Here is a 12,473-nt window from a genome sequence, read left to right on the forward strand (position 1 = left end):
GGGCTGGGTTCTTCTTTGTGCAGAAGAAGAGTGGAGAATTACATCCATTCAAAGACTAAAGGGGTCTTAACGCCATCACCGCTAAGAACAAGTACCCACTACCCCTGATATCTGAGCTCATTGATAGGCTAAGGGAAGCATGGGTATTTACTAAATTAGATCTGTGGGGTGCTTACAACCTGATTCGCATTCGTGAGGGGGATGAATTGAAGACGGCTTTTAACACCAGGGATGGGCACTATAAATATCTGGTGATGCCCTTCGGGCTCTGTAATGCCCCAGCCATTTTCCAAGACTTTTTGAACGACTTATTCCAGGATATGCTCACCACATCGGTCATGGTCTATCTGGATGATATTCTCATCTACTCTCCAGATATTGACTCCCATCGGAGAGATGTTGGCAAAGTCTTCGACCTCTTACGGGCAAACTCCCTCTACGCCAAGTTGGAGAAGTGTGTTTTTGAGCAGGAGTCCTTGCCTTTCCTTGGTTATATCATCTCTGCCCAGGGTTTGGCTATGGATCCTGCCAAGCTACAGGCTGTGATGAACTGGCAGGAACCCCATTCTCTTAAAGCAGTGCAGCGCTTTATGGGGTTCATTAATTACTATCGCCAGTTCATTCCACTCTTCTCAACTTTGGTAGCTCCCTTGGTTGCCCTCATCAAGAAGGGAGCAAATCCCAAGTTGTGGTCGGAGGAGGTCTCCAAGGCCTTTCTGTTGATTAAGTTACACTTTGCTAGCGCTCCCATCCTGCACCACGCCGATGTAGATAAGCCATTTATCATGGAGGTGGAAGCCTCATCCATTGGTGTTGGAGCAGTCCTTTTCCAAAAGAATGCTCAAGGTCGGAAGCATCCTTGCTTCTTCTCCAAGACCTTCACACCGGCGGAGAGGAATTATTCCATTGGGGACAGGGAGTTGCTAGCCATGAAGTTGGCTTTCTCAGAGTGGAGACACCTCTTGGAGGGAGCTTGCTTTCCCTTCCAAGTGTTCACTGACCACAAGAACTTGGTATATCTACAGACGGCCCAGCGGCTGATTTCCGCCAGGCTAGATGGTCCCTGTTCTTCTCCCGGTTTCATTTTACTCTCCATTTTCTCTCCGGGGAGAAGAACATTTGTGCTGATGCTCTCTCCCGCTCTGTAGTGTCATCTGAGGAGGAGGAGCCTCGGCTTATTGTCCCTTCTGAGAGCCTGAGAAATTTGACTCCGGTTTCGCTAGAGTCCGTGCCCCCGGACAAGACTTTCGTGCCAGCAAATTTGCGATCGGAGGTTCTCTCTTGGGCTCACTCATCCAGAGTGGGTGGACATTTTGGGACCAAGAGGACTTGTGCGAGGATTTGGTGAGTTTGAGTCTTTTAGTTACCTTGTGCTTTTGGCAAGGACGTACTGGTGGCCGCATATGGCCCGTGATGTTGGGGACTATATTCGGGGGGGTGTCTCCTGTGCCCAGAATCGGTCTCTTCAGCAATGTCCTGCTGGGCTACTTTACCCCCTGCCGGTGGCAGACAGGCCCTGGGAGATGGTTGGGATGGACTTCGTGGTGGGCTCACCCAAGTCTCGTAGCTGCACCGTTATCTGGGTAGTCACTGATCATTTCTCTAAGATGGTGCATTTGGTGCCGATTCCACGATTACCTTCTGCACGGACCTTGGCGGCATTGTTCATAAAACATATTTTCCGTTTACATGGAATGCCTGATAAAACTGTCTGCGACCAGGGTCCCCAGTTTGTGTCTAGGTTTTAGAGAGCTCTGCCGTTTACTCAGCATAGAGCTGAATCTCTCCTCTGTATATCATCCCTAAACGAATGGGTTGGTAGAGAGGACCAACCAGACTCTGGTGACTTACTTGTGACATTTTTTTCTGCTAGGCAGGATGACTGGGCATCTTTGCTACCTTGGGTGGAATTTGCCTTTAACAACGTCGTAGCCTATTCCACTGGGCAGACTCCTTTTCTCTTTATTTATGGCCAGTATCCGCATGTCCCTGTGCCCATGCCCGTGCCATCCACCGATTCTAGGGTGGCAGACTGGGTGGTGAAGGCACGTGACATTTGGGACCGCACACACGATGTCATCCGGGCCTCCAACGAGAGAATGATGGTTACTGTTGATGCATATCGGCGCCCCGCTTCGACTTTTGCTCCTGGTGACTTAGTGTGGCTCTCCGCCCACAACATCAGGCTGCAAGTTGAGTCCACTAGGTTTGCGCTTCGCTACATTGGTCCTTTCAAGGTTCTGGAACAGGTCAACCCTGTGATCTACCGTTTGGCTATTACTCCACGCCTTGGTATCACCGACACTTTTTACGTTTCTCTCTTAAAGCCCGTTCATTTGTCCCGGTTTTCCGAGTCATCTGCCGGGACATTGGGTTCATCCACAGATGAGTTTTCAGGTGAATGCTATCGTGGGGTGCACGGTGGTACGTGGCAAGAAATATTATCTGGTGGACTGGAAGGGTCACGGTCCAGAGGACAGAACCTGGGAACCTATGGAGATCATTGGGGTTCCGCTGCTCATTGCAGCTTTTGAGCGTAGTGAGGCTCAAGGAGGGGACCATAGGAGGGGGGTAATGTTAGGAGTCGAGTTCCAGTCACTGCACAGGGGGAATCTCAAACCATGTCCGCTGCGGTCTCCCATTCTGCATCAGCCGCAGTGGAGCCTGCTCAGGGGAGACGTCGGTCCCAGCCTCTCACTCAGTCTGGTAATGTGCAAAGGGTTACTGCTGCGTTTTCAGACCCTGCTATTGTACCCTTTACTGGGCTGCAGCAAGCAGGCTTTTCTGGGACTAAGTCCTGCTTTGCACACACTGAGCATGCCCACCAGATGACCTCTCATTGGAGGTCACACGCTCAGGCCCTGTAGCAGCTCCCATTGGTCCTCCAGGAAAATCCTGTAGAGCTGCAACTATAAAACGTTCGCAGGTCTGCACGGCCATGCGCTAGTGTAAACTAGTATGTATGTATGTATGTGCTCAGCGCCAGTGTGGTTGTGTGTCTACAGTCAGGGACCCGGCTGAAATAAGCTCCTAGAATGCTGACATCTCCAGTGAGGAGTTTCTTGTGTGTACATTCAGGGACCCGACTGAAATAAGCCCCTAGAATGCTGGCACCTCCGGTGAGGAGTTTCACGTGTGTGGATTCAGGGCTGGATGATAGCCATAAAAATTCCAGCTCCACCGGAGAGGAGTTGCTTGTTTGCATTTGACTGCATGACCGCTGTCGAGTCTACTAATTAGCTGTGTTCCCCTGTGAGCTAAACAGGGCACAGCATTCTCTTTGCTAATGGACTGTGAAGTAAGAGAGTTCATTTATACTAATATACTTCACCGCCTTACTTAGCAGCGGGTTCTTTCCTTCACAGTGGATCCCGGGTTGCGAACGCACCTATTACTTCTAACAAATATGTTCGGTGCATTCCGCCAACCCTAACACGATCACACACTGGTTGTCACGCCGTAAACGGCGATAAAGGGGCAGGACGGCGTACTGAGACCCGCAACTGTCCCTACCACTTAAATGGGGCCCTGGCTTTCCCTTATCTTGGGGGTACCTATAATGATTAGGAGGCCCGAGCCGCCAGCGTATCCCTGTCTGCTGTGCAGGCCCTATCAGGGGCCCCCTCTCCCCCCAAAGGAGGTGGACTGCACCAGTGTAATAATACAACAAATAACAGGGTATACAGACAAGGTAACTAAAAGACTCAAACTCACCAAATCCTCACACAACCACAGAGGAAACACAGAGAAGGGAAGAGAAGGAATAAACTTAGGAAGGAAAACAGGTTTAACATGCAACCAAAACTGCAGACACAAATCTCTGTAAATAAACCTCCAACGCCAACACTTCACTCCTTCAATCTCCAAGCCAGGCAGTAGAACTGATCACTGACACTAGCTGAAGTCAGGACTGGGTCTATATAGAGGATCAGATTACAAAATGCACCTCAGCTGAGAGACCCAGCTCTCAGCAACTTAGCAATAAGGTTAACTCCTGCACTGCTGGCACAAAGCAGCTAGGTCAGAATACAGGTGAAGAGCTTCTGTTCACTGTGTGTGAACGAGGCCCAGAGCGCTGCGGTTCTCTGGAACCTATCTGTCGCGGTAGCCCAATGACAGTGGTATAGCAGTATTTGCAGAAGATACTCTGCTGCTAGCAAAATCACTGCCTCTGTTATGATCTGGTGGCCTTGGAGCAGCATGAGACGTACTATGGAGAAGGTGGACCCTGTACTGACTGCAAACCCTGAACCTAGCAGCGCAACTAGAAGTAGCCGTGGGGGGTACCTAACACTCCCTAGACCCCTCGACACAGCCTAAGAAACTAACTACCCCTAAAGACAGAAACAGGAAACCTATCTTGCCTCAGAGAAAATCCCCAAAGGACAGACAGCCCCCCACAAAAATTAACTGTGAGAGGAGAGGGAAAAAACATACGCAGACATGAAATCAGGATTTAGCATAGGAGGCCATATTAGCTAAATAGAAAGAATAGAACAGAGTACTATGCGGTCAGTATTAAAACAAAATATCCACCACAGAAAATACAAAACACCACATCTGACTAAAGACATGGAGGGTATATCTGCATCTCCAGAGACACAGCAAGGCTGCAAAAAATACTTCACAGACAAAGCTGGACAAGACAAAACAAGAAAATGCACAGAACTATAAGATACACAGCAGGTGGACAGCAAAACAAAGCCAGGACTTATCTTTGAAGAAAAGCACAGCGAACAGGAGAGACCAGAAGGGATGTGAATCCTCCAAAAACAATGGACAACTGGCAGGGACTAAAGAGTCCTGCAAAGCTATATACCCCAGTCAGTTTTGCAATTAGTAGATACACCTGTCCAATCCTGCAGTCCAGGCACAACTGCATTACCCTCTACAACCACCGGAGGGAGCCCAAAAGCTGAATTCACAACAGTACCCCCCCTTGAGGAGGGGTCACCGAACCCTCACCAGAGCCCCCAGGCCGATCAGGATGAGCCCGATGAAAGGTACGAACCAAATCAGTGCATGGACATCAGAGGCAGAAGCCCAAGAATTATCCTCCTGGCCATAACCCTTCCATTTGACAGGGTACTGAAGCTTCCACCTCGAAAAACGAGAATCCAAAATCTTCTCAACAACATATTCCAACTCCCCATCGACCAACACAGGGGCCGGAGGATCAACAGAGGGAACAAAGGGCTCCACATATTTCCGCAACAAAGATCTATGGAAGACATTATGAATAGCAAAAGAGGCCGGAAGCGCCAGGCGAAAGGACACCGGATTAATAATCTCAGAAATCCTACAAGGACCAATAAATCGAGGCTTAAACTTAGGGGAAGAAACCTTCATAGGAACATGACGGGAAGATAACCAAACCAGATCCCCAACCCGAAGCCGGGAACCAACACACCGACGACGGTTAGCAAAATGTTGAGCCTCCTCCTGAGACAGCACCAAATTGTCCACCACATGAGCCCACATCTGCTGCAACCTGTCGACCACAGAATCCACACCAGGAAGGTCAGAAGACTCAACCTGCCCAGAAGAAAAATGAGGATGAAAACCAAAATTACAAAAAAAAGGCGAAACCAAAGTAGCCGAACTAGCCCGATTATTAAGGGCAATCTTGGCCAATGGCAAAAAAGCCACCCAATCATCCTGATCAGCAGACACAAAGCATCTCAAATAGGTCTCCAAGGTCTGATTAGTTCGCTCAGTCTGGCCATTTGTCTGAGGATGAAATGCAGAAGAAAAAGACAAATCAATGCCCAGCTTGGCACAAAAGGCCCGCCAAAACCTAGAAACGAACTGGGAACCTCTGTCGGACACAATATTCTCCGGAATACCATGCAAACGTACCACATGCTGAAAAAACAACGGAACCAAATCAGAAGAAGAAGGCAATTTAGGCAAAGGCACCAAATGAACCATCTTAGAAAATCGGTCACAGATAACCCAGATAACCGACATCCTTTGGGAAACAGGAAGATCGGAAATAAAATCCATAGAAATATGTGTCCAGGGCCTCTCGGGGACCGGTAATGGCAGAAGCAACCCGCTAGCGCGGGAACAGCAAGGCTTAGCCCACGTATAAATCCCACAGGACTGCACAAAAGAACGCACATCCCGCGACAAAGAAGGCCACCAAAAGGACCTACCAACCAAATCTCTGGTACCAAAAATCCCAGGATGGCCAGCCAACACAGAACAATGAACCTCAGAATCACTTTACTAGTCCATCTATCAGGAACAAACAGTTTCCCCACTGGACAGCGGTCAGGTTTATCAGCCTGAAATTCCTGAAGAATCCGTCGTAAATCAGGGGAAATGGCAGAAAGGACCACCCCTTCCTTCAGAATGCCGACCGGCTCAAGAACCCTCGGGGAATCAGGAAAAAAACTCCTAGAGAGGGCATCCGCCTTAACATTCTTAGTACCAGGAATGTACGAGACCACAAAATCAAAACGGGAGAAAAACAGGGACCATCGAGCCTGTCTAGGATTCAGCCGTTTGGCAGACTCGAGGTAAATCAGATTCTTATGATCGGTCAGGACCACAATACGGTGCTTGGCCCCCTCAAGCCAATGTCGCCACTCCTCAAATGCCCACTTCATAGCCAACAACTCCCGATTGCCGACATCATAATTGTGTTCCGCAGGCGAAAACTTCCGAGAAAAGAAGGCACACGGATTCATCAAGGACCCATCAGAATTCCTCTGAGACAAAACGGCCCCTGCCCCAATCTCAGACGCGTCAACCTCAACCTGATATGGAAGAGAAACATCTGGCTGACGCAACACAGGGGCAGAAGTAAATCGGCATTTAAGCTCCTGAAAGGCAGAAACAGCCGCGGAGGACCAATTCATCACATCAGCGCCTTTCTTTGTCAAATCGGTCAGAGGTTTAACCACACTGGAGAAGTTGGCAATGAATTGACGATAAAAATTAGCAAAGCCCAAGAATATCTGAAGGCTCTTCACAGATGTGGGCTGAATCCAATCATGAATGGCCTGAACCTTAACCGGATCCATTTCTATAGATGAGGGAGAAACAATGAAGCCCAAAAAAGAAACCTTCTGCACTCCAAAGAGGCACTTCGACCCCTTCACAACTAAAGCATTACTACGGAGGATCTGAAATACCATCCTGAGCTGTTTCACATGAGACTCCCAATCATCGGAAAAAATCAAAATATCATCCAAATATACCACCATGAATTTTTCAAGATAACTCCGAAAGATATCATGCATGAAGGATTGGAACACAGATGGTGCATTAGAGAGTCCGAATGGCATCACAAGGTATTCAAAATGGCCTTCGGGCATATTAAATGCAGTTTTCCATTCGTCACCCTGCTTAATACGAATAAGATTATATGCCCCTCGAAGGTCTATCTTGGTAAACCAGCTAGCCCCCTTAATCCTAGCAAACAAATCAGAAAGCAAAGGCAAAGGGTATTGAAATTTGACCGTGATTTTATTCAAGAGGCGATTATCAATACAGGGTCTCAAGGAGCCATCCTTCTTGGCAACAAAAAAAAAAACCTGCTCCCAATGGTGAAGAAGATGGCCGAATATGCCCCTTCTCCAAAGACTCCTTAATATAGTTCCGCATGGCGGCATGTTCTGCCACAGTCAGGTTGAAAAGTCGACCCTTAGGGAACTTACAACCTGGAATCAAGTCAATAGCACAATCACAGTCCCTATGCGGTGGAAGGGAACTGGATTTGGGCTCATCGACTACATCCTGGAAATCTGACAAAAACTCAGGAATTTCAGAAGAGGAGGAAGAGGAAATTGACATCAAAGGAACGTGACCATGAACCCCCTGACAACCCCAACTAGTCACAGACATAGATCTCCAATCTAACACCGGATTATGTTCCTGTAACCATGGGAAACCCAGCACAATATCATCATGCAAATTATGCAACACCAGAAAACAACAATCTTCCTGATGGGCTGGCGCCATGCGCATGGTCAGCTGTGTCAAAAACTGAGGTTTATTTTTAGCCAACGGTGTAGCATCAATGCCCCTTAAAGGAATAGGGTTCTGCAAAGGCTGCAAGGGGAAACCACAACGTCTGGCAAATTTTAAGTCCATTAAGTTCAAAGCGGCGCCTGAATCCACAAATGCCGCTACAGAAAATGATGATAATGAGCAGATCAAGGTCACAGATAACAGAAATTTAGGTTGCGCAGTACTGGTAGTAACAGAACTAGCGATTCTCTTTGTACGCTTAGGGCAATCAGAAATAACATGAGCAGAATTGCCGCAGTAAAAACACAACCTATTCTGGCGCCTGAATCTTAGATGTTCAGCTCTAAACAAAATCCTATCACACTGCATAGGCTCCGGGCTCCGCTCGGAGGACAATGCCACAGTGTGCACAACTCTGCGCTCGCGCAAGCACCGATCAATCTGAATGGCCAGAGACATAGAATCACTCAGACCAGCAGGCGTGGGGAACCCCATAATAACATTTTTAACGGATTCAGAAAGACCCTTTCTGAAAATTGCCGCCAAGGCATCCTCATTCCATTTAGTCAGTACAGACCATTTTCTAAATTTCTGGCAATACGATTCTGCCGCTTCTTGACCCTGACACAGGGCCAACAAGATCTTCTCAGCTTGATCCACAGAATTAGGCTCATCATACAATAACCCCAATGCTTGAAAGAACGAATCAACATTAAGCAAAGCAGGATTGACAGTTTCTAGGGAAAATGCCCAATCCTGTGGGTCACCACGCAGCAGGGATATGATAATTTTAACCTGCTGAATGGGATCACCAGAAGACCGGGGTCTCAATGCAAAAAACAGTTTACAGTTATTTTTGAAACTCAAAAATTTGGATCTGTCACCAAAGAATAAATCAGGAGTGGGAATTCTAGGTTCTAAGGCAGAAGTCTGAACAATATAATTTGAAATACCCTGTACCCTAGCAGCAAGCTGATCCACACGAGAAACTAACTCCTGAACACTCATGTTATTACTAGGTTCCGCAGCCACCCAGAGATTAAGAGGGAGGAACAGGCTAAGGAAAAAAAATGGCTCAAAACCTTCCCTCCCTTCTTCTGAGATGCAATTAACTCATTGTTGGCCAGTTGTACTGTTATGATCTGGTGGCCTTGGAGCAGCATGAGACGTACTCTGGAGAAGGTGGACCCTGTACTGACCGCAAACCCTGAACCTATCAGCGCAACTAGAAGTAGCCGTGGGGGGTACCTAACACTCCCTAGACCCCTCGACACAGCCTAAGAAACTAACTACCCCTAAAGACAGAAACAGGAAACCAATCTTGCCTCAGAGAAAATCCCCAAAGGACAGACAGCCCCCCACAAATATTAACTGTGAGAGGAGAGGGAAAAAACATACGCAGACATGAAATCAGGATTTAGAATAGGAGGCCATACTCGCTAAATAGAAAGAATAGAACATAGTACTATGCAGTCAGTATTAAACACTAGAAAATATCCACCACAGAAAATACAAAACACCACATCTGACTAAAGACATGGAGGGTATATCTGCATCTCCAGAGTCACAGCAAGGCTGCAAAAAATACTTCACAGGCAAAGCTGGACAAGACAAAACAAGAAAATGCACAGAACTATAAGGTCCACAGCAGGTGGACAGCAAAAACAAAGCCAGGCCTTATCTTTGAAGAAAAGCACAGCGAACAGGAGAGACCAGAAGGGATGTGAATCCTCCACAAACAATGGACAACTGGCAGGGACTAAAGAGTCCTGCAAAGCTATATACCCCAGTCAGTTTTGCAATTAGTAGATACACCTGTCCAATCCTGCAGTCCAGGCACAACTGCATTACCCTCTACAACCACCGGAGGGAGCCCAAAAGCTGAATTCACAACATGCCTCCATCCGAAGGCAGAACTGCGGGCCTTGACATAAGCATGCAAGAGGTCCACTCCACACAGAGCTGCGACCAACCTGGAGGGAAAGAGACTTCATCACGGCTAATGGAACGCCGGTCAGACACCACAAAGCCATACAAGAACTGATGGAGTCCTTGTTGATGCCAGGAAGAGTTGCGGTGGTAAAAGCTGAAGACACACTGAAGACACCTCAAGGGAAGCAGTGGGCAGCAGACTGTATCAAGCAACAGCAAGGAAGCAGCAGTGATACTGCTTGACACAGAAACATCCCATCTGTCCTGTTAGGGTTGGCGGAATGCACCGAATATATATTTATTAGAGGAAATTGGTGCGTTCGCAACCCGGGATCCACCGTGCAGGAAAGCACCTGCAGCTAGATATGGCGGTACTATATAGTGGTATAAACAGACTCTGTTACTTCACAGAGTCTGTTAGCAAAGATAACGCTGTGCTCTGTTTGGCTCACAGAGGCACACAGCTACTTAGTAGAGCAGATGGTGGTCATGCAGTCAAATGCAAACATAAAACTCCTCGTCGGAGGTGCCAGCATTCTAGGGGCTTATTTCAGCCAGGTCCCTAAATACACACACACAAAACTCCTCGCCGGAGGTGCCAGCATTCTAGGGGCTTATTTCAGCTGGGTCCCTGACTGCATACAAAACATGACCACACTGGCGCTGAGCTCATACATAAATTGACACTAGTGCATGGCTGTGCGGTCATGAGAACCCTTTATAGCTGTAGCACCTACAGGACCTTCCAGGAAGGACCAATAGAAGGCTGCCACAGAACATGATCAGGTACAGGGCCTTCCTGGAGGACCAATGGAAGTTGCTGCAGTACCTGAGCATGTGACCCTTGATCTCCACTGATAGATCTTGTCCTGGGCATGCTCAGTGTGTGCAAAGCAGGACTTAGTCCCAAAAAAGCCTGCTCACCGCAGACCAGTGCAGGGTACAATAGTAAAGCCTGGAGAGGCAGCAGTAACCCTTTGCACAGTTTCAGATTCTGTGAGACACTGGGACCGACGTCTCCGCTGAGCAGGCTCCACTGTGACCGATGCAGAATGGGAGACCGCAGCAGACATGGTTCGAGATTCCCCCTGTGCAGCGGCGGGAACTCGACTTCTAACATGTACTTTAATATGGATCAGGAAACATGGGAGAAGGGGCAACATCTGACACTCCAGATGCAAGCTACTGAGGAAGAAAAGAAGAAATGGACCCAAGATGGAGCTGCACAGGATGAAATATGCCTAAGGCTGCGTGTCCACGATCAGGATGGCCGGCGGTATCGTCGGAGCGGCTTTGCCGCTCTGCGCTAAGCCCCGCCCCCTTCTGGGATGCGATGATGCCGGATGTGTTCACAGCACACATCCGGCATCATAGCACCCATCGCATAGGGCCCCGTGCTATATCTTGCGGCGACGCAGCGTCGCCGCAAGATATACGGACATGCTGCGATCTGAAAAGACGCGCAGCATGTCCGGAGTCGCAGGGCCGCCGCGTGCGTGTTACCACGCATAGTGGAGACGGGATTTCATTAAATCCCCTCCACTATGCCGTAACATCTGGATGCTGCATGTCTGACGCTGCGGCTCTATGCAGCGTCAGACACGCAGCGTTTCCTGCACGTGGAAACATACCCTAAGGATGAGCAACAAGAATTTAAGGCCTCAGAACAAAAAAACCCTACATACTTAATGCTGGACAGGAAACAGAGGAGATATAGCATAAGAGTTTTAGTCTTTCCCTTGGGTCTCACACACACACTCACACACACACTAGCATGTCCAACTAAACTTATCCCTATAAGATCCTACTTGTAAATACTCACAGTTTAGGATTATACTTTTCTCACTATGGTTGACCATATGCAGACTAAGTTTGTTGTTAAGTTAACTGAAACATGTGACTAAAATATACTCTCAAGTTCCATCCATCCCAGTTCCTGAGGACCTAGAAGAAGCCCATCAGATTCTGCCCGATGACTGAGTCTTCATCACCTAGAGATTGAACAGATGCTACCTCGAACCTAGAGATGACAGCCCGTTCCAAGTCCTGTCGACTACCACAGCATTCCATGGATTCATGCTTCCCACTGCAAGGAGATGCCACATCCAGAGGCCAGAGGCGGCTGCCACTCTTCACCCATCTAACACTTATCCTTTATCTAGTCCAAGATGTAGCCAGTCACCAGGGGGCAGTCATACATGATAAGGGTATAGTGACCTTCTGGTATTAGGTTTCCACCCCAAGAGTAACATATCAATTTGACAATTGCCTCATACTAGAATCCAGGCCCCATGGCACAGTTTGACATCTGGTTAAGTACCCAATTCATCTGTGCTGAAACAGAGGAAGGTTCAAACTGTAAGGATTGGTCACTTATTGGCTGGCACACTGGTAAAAGTGACTGGGGATATCAAACAGTTCAGGCCCTGCAGCGTAGAGACAAATGGGGAACAAGCTTATTAATCCGCATGACCCTGACCAAAGCCTCCTGTCACGTACCCGCTTCTCAGCACATGACTTGGGGTTGCACCTGCAAGGGTTATCCTATCTCCTGTCACTCA

Source organism: Ranitomeya imitator, chromosome 4 (assembly GCF_032444005.1).
Source record: "Ranitomeya imitator isolate aRanImi1 chromosome 4, aRanImi1.pri, whole genome shotgun sequence".
Classification (NCBI taxonomy): domain Eukaryota; kingdom Metazoa; phylum Chordata; class Amphibia; order Anura; family Dendrobatidae; genus Ranitomeya; species Ranitomeya imitator.